We start from the raw sequence: 15,742 nt of genomic DNA, 5'->3' as shown, positions 1-15,742 counted from the left end.
CACACAATTAATAGCCACTAGGGGCAGGCAATGGTCAAAAACAATCAATGGCCACTAGGGGCTGGCAAAGGCAGACACAATTAATGGCCGCTGGGGGCTGGCAAGGCATACATAATCAGTGGCCGCTAATGCAGAAGGAGGTTGACCAGGTATCCAGGCAGTTGCTCGAGGGTGAGGTGGAAGGGTTGGAAGTGAGACAGCTACGCGGGCAGGATGTGTGGGTCTAAAGTATTGTTTGCCAGCATGCGTGGAGCTATGCATGGAAAGAGAAACACTGACTCTAGGAGAGTTGCAGGAAGATTGTTTTTTGGGTGTATGGTACCCTACGTGAGGAGTTTGGCGAAGTTTCTGTTTTAATTTTTTTTGGACTCACCTATGACATTAGGTGAATAGATGTACGTGCGGGCAGCATGGCGGCTCCTAGCGCCTATGGCATTCTGTCAGCTCGGTCAGTGCAAGGCCTTCTTTCCTGGCCTGCCGGCTATTGGGTGGCTGAATAATAGCGCTTTTTGACCAATCCGGGCCAAAGGGAAGTCAGGCAAAGGGAGCGGACATCAGGCAGAGGGCTGCATCTGGGAGGCGGCCATCTTGTAGTGAGGATACCTCGTGTGCATCCCAGTTAGATCCGGTGGGGGAAGCGATCTGATGATAACAAATGGTACTGTAAAAGCAAAAAGGAAATATCGAGGCTGAGTACCCCAAAAAAATACACTAAACACAGGCTTATAAAGATTCACAGATCTTTATTCTATAACTGAACAGTTTACAAAGAAAATAAATATCAGATAGCTTTCTGGCCCTCAGTACTTCACAGCGAGTTGTTGCTTCGTGATCGATCGTTGGGTACAGCATTAATGAGTGGTTCTGTGTCTTCTGTATCGTATGGCAATGGGTGGGGAATCCTCTTAATGTGAGACACGTGGATCCAATGCCGCCGTCCCTCTACTCACACGGAGGTCTGTGTGACCAGAAGGACCTGATGGGGTCCCCCCAACTAGGTGCGAGGCAAGAAGATCGCTCAAACGACTTTGTGAGGACCCAGTCTCCCGGCCGTATGCTGTGACCGGGGCCCTCATACTTTACAGGTAAAGCCTCTTGCACCTGGTGATAAATCAAATACAGATTTTTAGTTAACTGGCCACAGTAATCAGAAAGAAGTACATTTTCTACCTCTCGTAAAAAACAAGGCTTTGGTATATTCCAAATGTTAGCTGGCCTACCCATGACCACTTCAAAGGGAGAGGGCCCAGTCTTAGTTTGAGGGGTCGTCCTCATGGATAATAACACGATCGGTAAGGCATCCGGCCTATTCAATTTGGTGCTGGCACACATATTAGCATGCTTGTTCTTGATGATGCCGTTCTACTAGTCCAGCACTCTGTGCGTGTCTGGCCGAATGGAACCGTTTATCGATCTGTAATCCCGCGCATATCTGCAGAATAACAGCAACGATAATTTGTGGACCATTGTCCGACCAGATGACTCTTGGCAGCCCAAATCTAGGAAAATATTCCTTCAACATGGTCTTTGCCGTGGTCATAGCGGTGGCATCTTTGGCGGGAACAGCTTTGACCCATTTGCTAAAGGCACAGATAATAACTAGTACATATTTGAAGTTATTACAACGCTCCATTTCAATGAAATCAAAATGTATTACCTTAAAGGGGACAGAAGGTGGGCCAAAACTACCCCTAGGAGTTGATGTGCCCTTTCCGACATTATGCTTCAAACAAATCATACACCCTTGAATAAAGCGTTCAGCTACTTTAGGGATTTTATCATTTACCCACACATTTTGCAACATTTTGGTGACTTTACGAGCACAAATATGGGTGGGCCATGAGCCATAACAACAATCATCCTAATATACGTGTCAGGCAGTAACCATTTCCCTTCAACTTTATCCACCCATCACCCATCATCATCCAATTTTGCCAAACCCTCAGCCCATTTCTTAGATTCCTCTAACGTGGCATCGGCTTGAATATTCCTTACAGAATCGATACCCTCATCCAAAGTACAGGCATTTGTGGCTTCCCTTGAAGTATACATTTCTGAAGAGAGATCAGTGGCAGTCTGTTTGGCTTTCTGGTCAGCAAAGGCGTTCCCTTTTATCTACAATCTTCTGATGTGCTGCACATTTTATAATTGCTAGCTGAATAGGGAGTGCAAGCGCTGAGAGTAACTATCAAGGAACCATGCTGGATTTTAGTGCCATGTGAGGTCAAGAAACCTCTTTCTGCCCAAAGTCTGCCGAAGTTGTGAACCACCCCAAGGCATACTGACTGTCAGTATATATGTTCACGGTAAGCCCTTCGGAAAGTTCACAAGCTCGAGTCAATGCTATAGTCTCTGCGGCCTAGGCAGAGTTATGTGTGATTATTTTGGTCTCCATGACCGTGCTCAATGTGGTGATTGCATTAGCAGCTGTGGATGTACCATCCAGGAGTTTGAAGCAGGAGCCATCACAAAACAACTCCCCTTTTGGATTGTTCAAAGGAGTGTCCTTTAGATCGATTCTGCCTTTAGTCGCTTGTTCTGTAGTGTAAAGGCAGTCATGTGACTCTTCGTCACTGCAAGCAGAATCTTGCGGGAAAGGTAAAAGTTCAGCCGGATTAAGGAGACAACACCTATTTATTTGGATGTGCGGTGCAAACAAGATCAATTCGTATCTCGTTAATAGTGCGGAGGTGAGGTGTTGTGTTTGTGTTCTGTTTAATAGAACATCTACAGAGTGAGGTACCATCAGGGATAAAGCATGGCCTAGGACCATTCCCTCGCTCTGTTTTCAGATGCAACCGCAGCGACAGTTCTCAAACATCTTGGCAAAGTGCATGCAACAGGATCAAGGATGGAAGAAAAGTAGCCGGATGGCCTATTCTTCCCTCCATGTTCCTGCGTTAATACAGCCAAAGCACATCCATCACATTTGTGCACATACAACACAAAGGCCTTTTCATAGTTTGGTGTGCCCAAAACTGGTGGCAAGCACAATGCAGTCTTGAGCAGATCAAATTCTTGCTGGTGCTCCAAGTTACACGGCAATGGCGAAGAAATGCCCTTCTTCGTCAGAGCCAACATTGGTTTAATCACTAAGGAGAAGTTTGGGATCCATTGTCTACAGTAAGAAGCCATTCCTATCAAGGCTCCAACTTCTGTGTATTTGGGACAGACATGCTAGAAATGATTTTTATCCGTTCAGGCGTCAACCTTCTTCCCTCCTTTCACAGGAGATAGCCTAAATAGGCGACCTCCTGTTGACAATATTGAAATTTTTTAAGCAAAGCTTTGTGTCCATGTTGTGCTAGGTGGATGAGCAACAACACGGTGCCCTCCTTACAAGCGCTCTATGAGTCAGCGGCTAAGAGTAGGTCGTTGACATATTGAAGCAGTGTACAAGTAGTGGGCAACTCAAGTGTGTCAAGTTGCTCTTTCAAAGCCCTACTGTAGATGCTAGGACTTTTTGTGTAACCTTGCGGTGCACGGGTAAAGGTCAACGAGCGTCCCCTAACGTGAACGTGAACAAGTATCTACTGCCCTTATGTATAGGGATACTAAAGAAGGCGTTCTTTAGAACCACCACACTAAAGTGAGTAGCTGTAGCCGGAATCATGGTTCATATTGTCGTTACATCAGGCACAATGGGAAATTGTGGAGCAACAATCTTATTGATGGCACATGGATCAATAATGAAATGGAAGGGAATTGCATTATCGCCTTTTTTGTATAGGGGCAAAATCGGACTATTGCACAAACTGCCTGCAATTTCCTCAATCACCCCTCGATGCACAAAATCAGAGCCGATACATTTCAAAGCTTGCTCACCATCGACCGAGATCTTATACTGGGGAATACGTGGCAACTTCACTTCATGTTTCAAAATAATCTTAACGGGCTCAATTTGCAAAACACTGACATCATTACCATCAATTGCCCATAAACACTCCGGAACATCACTGAATTCCGGTGGCAAAGGTCGGGTCAAGAATTGAGAGACAGAAAGTTGCTGTGGTGAAATCGTCAAGCCCACTCCATCAGAAGAACAATGAATTACTGCATTTAATTCCTTCAACAGATTCAACCCCAACAAATTCTCTACACAATTCATAGTCAAAAGGAATGGACAGTGGTCCGTAAATGGACCCAAAGTAATAGGTACCAGCGAAGAAACGGACAGACAACTGGTGTGCCAGAAAACCCTACAGAAACATTGGTTTGCCCTGACAGTGGAATGTTTGGAACCCGTGAATGGTCAATGGAACACTTCTGTGCCCCTGCATCTATCAAGAATAGCTGCTTCCTATTTCCTACTATTATCTCAACGTAGGGACCTTTCTGATTAACGGGAATAGGAGTTGGTTCCAAACCATGCTTCAGGAAAATCCTAGCAAAACAGAATGTTGTTGAAAGGAAGTTCTTTAGTGAGGTAAGCAGCAGAAGGATGATCAAAAATGTTTTTATTATCCACACTTGGTGCCTGATTGTCCTGTGAAAAAGGTTGCTGTCAATCCTGTGAAAACTGACTTCTACCAGGACCCCCCACACCTGGGCGGCCTCTGGATCGTCTGCCCATATTCCCAAATGTGTTATTCGACCTCTGCTGGAGGATCAGGCATTGTGCACACCAATGACCCTCCTGGCTACAATAAGCACACTGGTTTATGTTTACAGGACCCAATGGCACATTTGCCTGTGGAACATACTGGCCCCTAAATTGTGAATTACCTCCTCTAGGGCCTCTAACAATTTGCTGTAATAGAACATTTGTTTTTAAGTCTACTTTTCTCTTTTCAACTCTTTCTTTTTCCTTATTGACACGATTCTCATAGTATTGTGCCATATGCAATACTTCTGACTGAGACTTTGCTTGCCAAGCACTCTCTGAAGACATAATTTGTGACTGGATGTCAGGCAGAAATCCACGCACACATTTGTCAACAAATAGTCATTTCCCAGACTCTGGGCTTAAGTCTTGCCCACTGAAATCTGAAATTACTTGTTCGAACTGATTAAAGAACTTGGTAGCACCCTCAGACTTTCTTTGGACACGGGCAGTAAGCTTGTCCCAAATAATCCTTCTTTCTGGAATTATAACTTTTAATTTCGTAACTATTCTATCAGGCAAAGTTAGTATTACCTGTGGTGGTCTCTCACCAGCTGGCCTTTCTCTATCTAGTATAGCTATATTATCCCTTGTATCTCCTAACCCTGGTACATCATCTACAGTCCTAATCTGTTTCCACAAGTCAATTGGCATGAGTACGGGCAATAACAAATCAATGTCGCTTATATTAAATACAGATGATTGCAAGACAGACTCTATTTCTTTGTAGAACCATGTCGGATTCTTACTATTATTGGGAATAGATTGTCTAATTGTATTCACTTCCTATATCGAAAACGGGACGTGAACGAACTGCGACACATAATGTGCAGAAATATCTTGGGCAGCTGCACCTGTTGCAGCATTAGCAGGAATCTCTACTTTTGGGACAAATGTCGGAGGAACCTCTCTCATAGGCAACTGAGAAGTAGGCAACTCCAAACGCTTACTAAGCAACAGAGCTAAATCGAGCGCTAAAGCAGCTGAAGAAGTGTCAAACCAAAAAGTCCTCTTATAAATACTCAATAACTCTGCGGGACAACAAATCTTTCTTTTTATGTATTCATCCTGTAGGTACTCTACTCTACCATTACCTGTATCACTTTCCTCTGCATTTCTGGTGTATACTGACTATACGTGTCATATACTTCAACATGAATTATCGACGTGTCTGAAATCCACCTAACTGCATCTTTTGTACAAATTCGCGTTTCCTCATTCATCGATTTGTGACAAGGAAAAAACAGTGTTTGTACTAACATAGCATCCAAACCATTACCATCTATTTTCAGTTCATTCCATAACCTTTCCAACTCCCTTCTATACTCAAAAACCCTCTCGACATGCTCATGTACTCTCTCCGCAGTGTCTCTAGAAAATGCTTAAGTATTGAGATCCCTTAAGCCTTGTGGGAGATCTATATCATTTAGCCTGTTCCACATTACACATAAATGAATTCCTAATCCTTCAATAGAAATGTTTTTCTCAGGACAATTGTCTAAGTTCAAGAGTGTGGCAAAAACATCTGCTTGTTCACCCCTCTCCATACAATGTCTGGCCCTTGCAGTCAATTCATTCTTTCTCTCTGAAGACACAGTATTAAGAGTTATAATTCTTGATCCCGCTCCCCGATCTACTCCAAGCGGTGTAGAACCACTTGGAAGAGGGAGAGTAGGCAAATTCTGTACATTCGGAAACAGAGGTACTATCACTGGTGCAGCAGGCAAACCCACCGGACCCGTAACAGCAGGCAAAGGTGGAGGAGCAGGTGGAGGAGCGACAACAAGAGGAGGAACAACAACCGGAGGAAGAGTAACATTAAGAGGAGCAATAGGAGGAGCAGGAGGAACTATGGGAGGAGGAATAACAGCAGGAAGAGGAACATACAGAGGTGGCGCAGTGGCACCAGACCTTCATTCATTTAAAAGCTTGTCAATAAGCTCATTGGATACATGAATGTCTTTAGAAGGATACATTTTCTGGATATCTAGTGAAAAAGCCCTATCCATATTCCTAACTTACTCAGACTGTTTATTCTGGTCATATAACAACGCTTTTTCGGCGCTTGTCATATGACGACGCACATGCTTTTCTCTACTCTTAAGCTGCTGCATAGCTTCTTTCTTCCAATTCTGTAATACATCGAATGCTGCAGGTCTAGCCTTTTTCTTTAACAATATGGATTCTAAATCTTCAATACGAGGCATTTCAAAACTACCATTGATTGGCCACTGAAGTTCTGAAGCATGTCTAGTTTGTCTGTGCCAAATATCATTAAACAATATACTACCAATGCCGTGCTTACAGTACATAGTGCACACCGGCGCCCCCTCCATTGGTGCCGGTCGGCCAAATTCCAAAGATTGAATGTCACTGCGGAATAATGCCCTGAAGCAGTCAGACAATTTCCCAGGCATATCAGAATACTGGTGTTACCTAGTCAATAATTGCACTCGCGAGTGTAATACGCCAAAACAAATTATCAGGATACTTAAGAATCGGGTCACGACTCACCTGATCAAATCCTAAGGAGGTCCGATCGGATTTCAAAGTTCCAACCAAGGTCCCACGTGGTTGGTGATTTTGGCAAATCTGCCCTTCTCGATATATGGACCCTCGTCAAGATGCCGACTCGGACCGCGGGCTCACCGGCCAGGGATCGGATTGTGCAGCGCTGCTGAGGTGTCGCTTCTCATCCAAAAAAGGGGCCCCCTTTTACACAGTCTGATCCCGGTCCAATAGCCGCGTCAACCTTCAACAAGCTGGCATCAATCTTGAGGGTCCCTATTAGGGCGCCATCTGTAAAAGCAAAAAGGAAATATCGAGGCTGAGTGCCCCAAAAGGAAATACACCAAACACGGGCCTATAAAGATTCACAGATTTTTATTCTATAACTCTATAGTTTACAAAGAAACAAAGTATCAGATAGATATCTGGCCCTCAGTACATCACAATGAATACCAGCGCTTTCGGTGTTAGAAGTGAGAGGTACTGGACATCTAAACATTTACACTTTTTATACATTTCTGATCATAATGTCCAGCCCCCCTACAGGTTAATAATACTCGGTCTAGGGTTCGTGCCAAGTTCACTTCTAGTTTGTCCATCTATATGCATGTGCATCATCTTTAGTTTGTACAACAACAAGTCACAATGGCAACAGTGTATTCTCGGATTTAACATTAAGCCTTAGTACTCGTCCTATACAATGTAGTTCAGCAAGTGTCCACGTTCAGTATTTAGACAGCATTGTATTTGATGTATGTCTGCGGATCGGACTTGTTGGCTCACATAATCCTCTGTCTACAAGTCAGACATTGGACAAGGTCTCTTTACTCGACGCAAACATTCGGCCAACGGACAGTTTAGACCTTAACTTGTGTACAAAGGTCGGACGGCTCAGTTACAAGCGGGAAACACTGTCCACCATTTTAGAACACAGACTTACTTTGGAGTGGAAATCAAAATGGCGGATGGATCTAAAATGGCAGCTAAGTCGATCTAAGATCGGAACTTTGCAACGCAGATTTCTTCACAGAGCGACTGGGCTTAGGCCAATATTTACAATAAAGGAGGCACAAGATGATATCCCTTTTAACAGTGCGCTTCAATATGTGGTAGCAGCAGGATTGCGGAATGCAGCTGAAACCACGGCAGATCGTGTGATTCAAACACGTATCAGAAAAGCTTTAAGGCAGCGTAGTAATGCCAAGAGCTTACCGCCGTACTTCTGTGGATTCTGGAATAGGTGTGCTGCTCCTGCAGCACATGGCGGTGTCCCTAGTGAGCTCCTGCTCAGCATAGGAGGGGCAGCAAGTGAAGCAGGCTCAGCTCGGTCAGTTCACAGTTACATTCTGTAACCCGTGCTTATGACATGGAGACTATCACCTGCGAGAATATCATGCTGGCCCCAAGTGGTCAAGCCTGCTGTTAGTGAGAAGAGGAAGGAAAACTGATTTAACACAGCCTTCCACACCTCCTGTTGTTGCAGAGTGAGATCTTGAAGAGAGATTTACTCCTTCAATTGTCTCATCAGACAGAGGCTCACCTTCCTCCTCCTCTTGATCAGAGGCTAGAAGCAGAGCTCCTAGTTCTGGTCTGGAAACCTATGCCTTCAGACAGTTAGTGTTGTAGACCCTATGGGCCTTCTTGGGATTGCTCAAATCCACTAAATAATTGACCTCTCCAAGTTTGAAGTTTTTAAGGGTCCAATCCATTTGTCCTGTAAGTCCCTCTGCCTTGTAGGTACCATAACCAAAACTAGCTGTTCTGGAGTAAACTCCACCATGTTGGCCTTATGGTCATGCCAATGCTTGATCAGAGCCTGAGCTGCTTTCAGGTTATCAGAAGCTTCTGTCATCATTAGTGCCATCCTCTTCCTGAGTCCTAGCACATAGTCATTGACTCTCACTGGCTTGAGGGAAGGAGCATTCTCCAACCCTTCCTTGATTAGGGCCAAAGGGTCTCTAACCGGATGGCCATAGATCAGTTCAAAGGGGCTGAGCCCAACCCCTGCTTGAGGGACTTCTCTATAAACAAAGAGAAGGCATAGCAGTAGATGGTCCCACTTTCTTCTAAGGGGTTCCTCTAAAGCACCTATCATGCTCTACATAGTTCTATTAAACCTCTCCACTAACCCATTAGTGTGAGGATATTAGACTGTTGTGAATGAATATGTTACTCCACAGTATTTCCACATGGTCTGCATGTGGTGGGATTTATAATTTGAACCCTGTCAGACATTCCCTACTTAGGAAAACCTACCCTGGTAAAGATACCAAGGAGGGCCTTAGCTAATGCCTGTGCCGTAACAGTTTGCATAGGTATTGCTTCAGGATACCTGGCAGCATGGTCTACCACATCCAATATAAATTGGTTGCCTGAAGAAGTTGGAGGGTGTAGGGGAGCAACAATGTCAATCCCCACCCTCTCAAAAGTAACTCCCACCACTGGGAGGGCATTAAAGGTGCTGCCACATTCTTGGCTCTGCTTTTCCTGAAGTCTGACAAGTGTGGCAGAACTTTTCTACATCAGCCCCCATCTTGGGCCAGTAGAGATACATATATAACCTCTCTTTGGTCCTCTTGAAACTCAAGTGGCCAGCCAGAGGAATCTCATGGGCTAACTGTAATAACTTTTGTCTCACCTCTTGGGGTACTACACGTCTCCTGTAGTTTCCTGGGGTAGACACAGTAGGTTCACTGGAGAGGCGGCTATCCTCCTAGTAAAGCCTATCCTTCCCTGGCTCTTGCTTTTCCGCTGGGAAGCTGTCTGTTGGTAAAAACCTTCAACAGAGGCACACTCTCTTTGACCTCTGCTGAAGTCTGTCCTAGAGGGTGCACCTTCCTCAAGTAGGTCTTTAGGATCCAGATCTCCAGCATAGGGAAGGTTTTCTTACAGCTCTGTGTGACCAGTAGCTGACTCTTCTGAGTTTGGTTGGTGTTCCCACTTAGCCTCAGCTGGGGAAGGGGTCACCAGGGTGACCCGTGATTGTCCTCTGATGGACGTCCTTGTCCTGTGAAGAGGTTTAGGTTTCAAACCTTTACTTTCTCCCAGCGACTTTAGTTTTTCCTTTGTCTCGTTCTTTTTCCTGTGAATAGAAGGGTGGTCTTCCTGTGGACTGGCAGTAAGAGGACTCTCCTCAACCTCCCACTGAATGTCTCCTAAGGTTACCTCTCTCGCCAAACCTGTTTGTTCCTGCTTCCTTTTACTGTAAGGCCTGGGGGTACTAGATACAACTGCAAGAGGTTTCAAATAATTCTCCAACAGGACTCTACCAGGCACTTCATTCTGTACACTGACATGTATTCTAACAGTCATATTATTTCAACTGGATGAGATCTGGCAGAATAGGAACCATTTGGATAGGGCCTCCTGCAAGCTTAGTGAGACTGTTGGGTGCCTTAGCCAGATCCTCAGGTTTGAAGAAACTTTCATCAACCACTCTATTGCTTGCCCCAGTGTCTGTAATGGCAGGATGGCAGGGGTCTCCTGACCATTTACAAGTACACTGTCCTTATGATATTTGATGTGTTATCTGGTATGGAGTTGTACACTTTCACATTCTGTTTTTCCCACAGACCCAGGGGCAGTAAAGAAACACTGGCTTTAACTCCAATGGGGTCTTCAGCCAGTAATTGAAAGTTGCCCCTTGCCATATGAACTTCTCCCTCGGGATGAAGGCTAAGGAGGCAGTGTGAGCACCTGAAGGTTTACCCTTACATCTGGGATCCCCTTTCACATGATCAGTAGAGCCACACACAAAACATTTTCCAAATTTTCTCTGGAATGGGTGTTTCTGCTGACCGCCCTCTGGTTTGGCACCACTAGACTTCCCATGGAGCGTACCTTTACTATGTGTGTGGCCCTCTTTTGGATGGTTGGAATTAGAATTCTCTTTTCCCTATTTTTTGTGCTTCTGCCCCTCTTCCTTTTTGTGAGTTGACCCAGAGTCCTTGTGAGTGGCCCTGTTGGCTACTCACAAGTCAGCAGATTGTGCTAACTTTTTGGGGCCAATCTCTTTTGATTCAGCCAAGTGATGTCTCAGCTCAGGAGAGCAGGCATCAACAATAAATACTAACAAAAACAGATTTCTCATTCCTTCAAATGTGTTCACTCTGTAACCCTTAACCCAACCATCTAAGTTCTTTACACACTCAGATACCCAGGTATCCGAAGGGGATCCATCAGTCTTTTTGATGGTGCTAAACCTCTTAAGGTACTGGGAAGGAGTTTTCCCAAATCTGGCTATTAATGCCAGCTTTACTGATTCAAAATCATTTCTCTCTATGGCACCCCAGCCATTCAGGGGGAACCTAGACATTAGCCAAATAATTAAATAATTCCTACTGATTCCTTGAAGACCATAAGTGTATTCCGATGTACCCAGCCAATCCAACACATCAAGTTTTGATTCATACATACTCAATGCTTCTTTGGGCAGTTGAGGCCCCTTGGGACTAGTAGACCTAGAGGACCCTGGAAGGGAAGCAGAATCAAGGGACACCCTTTACATATCAAGTGTTTCCCTCTCCCTGATTTTGATATCTTGATGTTTGGCCTCAGCTTGAGCATTCAACTTTTTGAACTCCAACTCTAATCTCAGTCTTTCAAGAGACACATATTCTGGGCTTAACTGTGGACCTTGTGGGGTCCCAATGGAAATAGACTAAGGCAAAAGGGCAGGCTCTGGCAGAGAGGGCCTCTCTTCCTGAGACTCCTCTACCTGCTCTCACTCCTCTTGCAGATTGGCGTTAGACTCTAAACTGTCATCCTCATCATAATTTTCCACATTACCTGGGATAGTAGGTGTTACAGGCCTACTACCCAAACTTTGGTGATTCAACAACCTTGCAATTAATTCACATGTCTTTCCTTTTACAGGCAGACCCCTTGCTTTGCACATATTATCCAGTTGATCTACTGTCAGAACAATCAGGACTGCCTCATTGAAGATATCCATATTTGGCATATTACAATTGTTTCACTTTTTGATGGAGCTTAGCCTTGTGGCTGGTTTAGTTGGGCACACGTACAGCAAATAGTCACTGTAACCACTCTATACAAAACCTAACCACCTGGCACTATTGTTAGGCACGATTGGATGCAGTAACCCTGCAGGAGACTACCACACCAGTCTTGTCCTCTAGGTATTAAGCAACCCACCTCTTTGTATAGGTCTGTATTACACAAGTTGGTAGAGTGACAGAGCAGCCAGACCTATCTCAAGAGGGGTAAATGTGAGCAGTAGAGCTGTAGCATCAAAATCCAGACATACACGTATCCAAATAACACTTACACTCAAGGTTTTCTAGTAAAATTCATTTATTTATTTAACGGTCAGTTTTAAATAAGCATTCTTTAAAAAGGGCAGTGTGCAACAATAAATATAGATTTAAAATACTTTCTCAGAATCAATGCATAGCAAGTAGACCCTCTTTAAAGATGCTTTACACATACTTCCTACACCATGACGTGACTTAATTAACTAGGACAGTATTGGCATTTATATATCACTTTTGTACTTTGTAAAATTCTGAATTGACAAAAAGGAAAGGTTAATGGAAGGAAAAAGGTTAACAGGTTCTCAGGGCATGCAAGCACTTTTAAATCCCCCAATGAAGTCTAGATACAACCTTTACCAACAATATTAGTTAGTATCACCGATGAGGGACAGTTAGAATCAAAAGAAATGGCTTAGAAGAGTCTGCAGGGAGCCAGGACAGCCAAGATCAATTTGGAACAAAGTCTATGGAGCCAAGGCACTTCTTAGATAGCAAAAAGTCTTGCACAAAGTTAGAGAGTTTATCGTAGAAAATCACTCTTGGGCCACAAGCTGTTACACTTGTGAAAATTTAGAGCTGAGATCAACTCTAGAAAAGCAGCTACTGTAAATCTCAACTACGAAAAGCAAGCTATAGAAATAGACCCGAACAGTACTTCTGGCTAGAAGTAGAGAATCCAGATGGCTTCTGTCCTGGTTGCAGAGTTGCATACCCTGTGTTCCTGGGCCTCAATCATGGGGACAAGAGGAAGGATGTCTGGAGGACTCCTGCACACCATTTCGGAGGTCGGCAGCAGGTATAGGCTCTTTTCAATTCAGCGGTATTTCACGGTTTCAGCGCACAGGAAACAGCATCACCGCAGATCTTGGACACCGTTTGGGCTTCCATCACTCCTTAGTCCTGCACTCTGGTCAGGTGACTCGAACTTGGGTCATCCTGCTTCAGGAGGGTCCTCAGGAGACTCCTGGAGCTTTTGGCTGGCTTACAGTTGTTGCACTCGACTACGGAATTCTCTACCCCTGGCACTCGGTTCCAGCAGCAGCAAAAAAGTACAGCCAGTTGTACAAGGTCTTCCAGCAAAGTTCATCTCGGGGTTAGTTGGTCCCACTAACCCAAGGGAAGAAGTTGTCCTCTCAGGTGCTTCTCTTTTCGATTAGGAAAAGGAGTTTCAGCGCAGCAGCAGGGCTTCACCGAGCAGTTCAACGGTCCAGGAGGGTGCAGCCTTCTATGCAGGTTTCTCCCATTCATGACCAGCCCAGCTGTCACTCACACAGTAGAGTGATTCTCCTGCAAGAACATCCAGCCTTCCAATCAGGACTAGGTGAATTCAGGTAACCAAGGTGAATAAGGACAGGGGAGTTGTTGGGCACCTCCCTCACTTCCTGCCCTGCCAGTCACACTGGAGCCAGAGGTGGGTTTCAGTAGTGAAGCTTGCCAAAGGAAAAATGAACAAAAGGGTTAAACCTGGTTTGACTCGTAGAGTAAAATCCAAGAAAGACCCCACAAACAAGAAATGGTGAAAAATGAAGGCCCGGGCCATTTTGACAGAATGGTCACCCATGGGTGCTATACTGCAGCAGAGGAATCAGCCAGCGGCAGAAAAGCAAAATGGTAGGAAAATTAAACCACTGCCACCAGCCATTTAAAGTAGTGAGGGTAACATAAAAAATGTTACATTACAGAATAGAAACAGGGGCTACTAATTAACCCCCAACACGACATATTAGATGAGGTGTGCTAGACCTACATAGGAAAAAGGTAAGTAAAGTCAATTTCACTTTACTGTCCTTGGTAACTTTAGTTCATGCAAGAAATGGTATTTAAATCTTAAGAGAAATCTAAAGGATGTCTCTGTGACACTGCACCGAAGGTGCTGTATGTCACCATACAGAAAGTAGATGCCTATGGAGTTTGTCAGACTCCAAAAACAAAGGAAACACACAAGCCAAGTCAGATCAAAATACATGAGCGAGTGAGAAAAGGGTTCACTCTCCCCAGGTTGAAAATAAGAAAGTCCTAAAGTCCAGCAAAGGAGCTGGTGGTCTCTAAGGTTGAAGGGAATTAGCACAAAAATGAGACTTCTCCCTAACAGTGCCACACTCCCCATATCTTCTTTGCTGTTTGGGGGTGGGGCTGACTTAATATATATCTATGTCATCATCTTCCAAATGCTGCAGAACCTCTTGCACCTTAAGTACCAGGCACCCTAAGTACCAGGCACTCATGTCAGCCAATTTGGTCACCTTGTGCAAACTCCAAATCATGATGAAAGGTGAGCACAAGGCGCTCTATATGAGTCAGCAGACACGACATGGAAAAAGAAAGGGATTTATCATTGACAGAATAGTTCCTTATACTCCTTATACTCCATCACGCACGCTGAGGTCGTCATATCTGCGATTTGTGCAGATACGTTGGAGTGGTAGCTTTACATTCTCAGTTCTGGCACCTTCACTGAGTGACTCCCTTCCTTACCGGCTTGTGTTAGGCAGAACCATATGAAGTACCTTTTGGGGAGACCACAAACAATTAAGACTACAAGTGACAGCACAAATTCACCTTTGGTACAATCCTGTACTACACAGTAAAGTGATAGCAGTGGCTGAGCAGCCAGAGTTATCTCAAGAGTAAAGTGAGCAGTACCAATAGTTACACAAAGGACAGCAATTACTATGGTTCAAACAAACACTGACTCAAGGTTTCTGAGTAAGATAATATACATTTATTTACACATCAGTTATAAAACATTTCATTATTATCAAGCAGTCGAAAAATCACAATCTTAATGCACCACACCCAATAGATTCTGGACAAGTTAAGCTCGAAATAAAGTGTGAGCAAAAAGTTGAGCAGCACCAACAAGTAAGTAAGCAGGACAATCTAGAAAATGTAACTACAGTGAGGAAATCAAAGCAAGAGGCCTGGGCTAAAGTCAATGGACCAAAGTCTTTACAGAGGATCACACAGTTCAGAGTAGTTTGCGGTTAAGTCTTTGCCAAGAGTTCAGAACGAAGTTGGTTGGACGAAAAGTTACTTTAAAGAATAGAGAAGGACAAGTCCTCGGATGGGCAAAGAATTTCAAGCACTTTTACCGCAGTCGGACAGAACGAACGACCGGATTTGAACAGTACCTTAAATGGAGAATACGGCTGTAGCTGAGGCGGACGTTCCTGGCAGGTCCTGCAGGCTCACGGTTCCTGAAGCGACTGTCAGACTGACATGAAGTAGGAAGACTTGAGGGTCCTGCACTGCCCAGGGAAGAAACCAGCAGCAGAGCAATAAAAGGTGCGCTCCTTAAAACCCAAGCAGGGTCCGATCCTCCTGGCTATCCGGTTCACTGTAGCTGTGCACAGCA

Source organism: Ambystoma mexicanum, chromosome 2q, assembly GCF_040938575.1.
Source record: "Ambystoma mexicanum isolate Mex_15411 chromosome 2q, UKY_AmexF1_1, whole genome shotgun sequence".
In the NCBI taxonomy this organism is placed as follows: domain Eukaryota; kingdom Metazoa; phylum Chordata; class Amphibia; order Caudata; family Ambystomatidae; genus Ambystoma; species Ambystoma mexicanum.
This window is presented reverse-complemented; position numbering follows the sequence as displayed.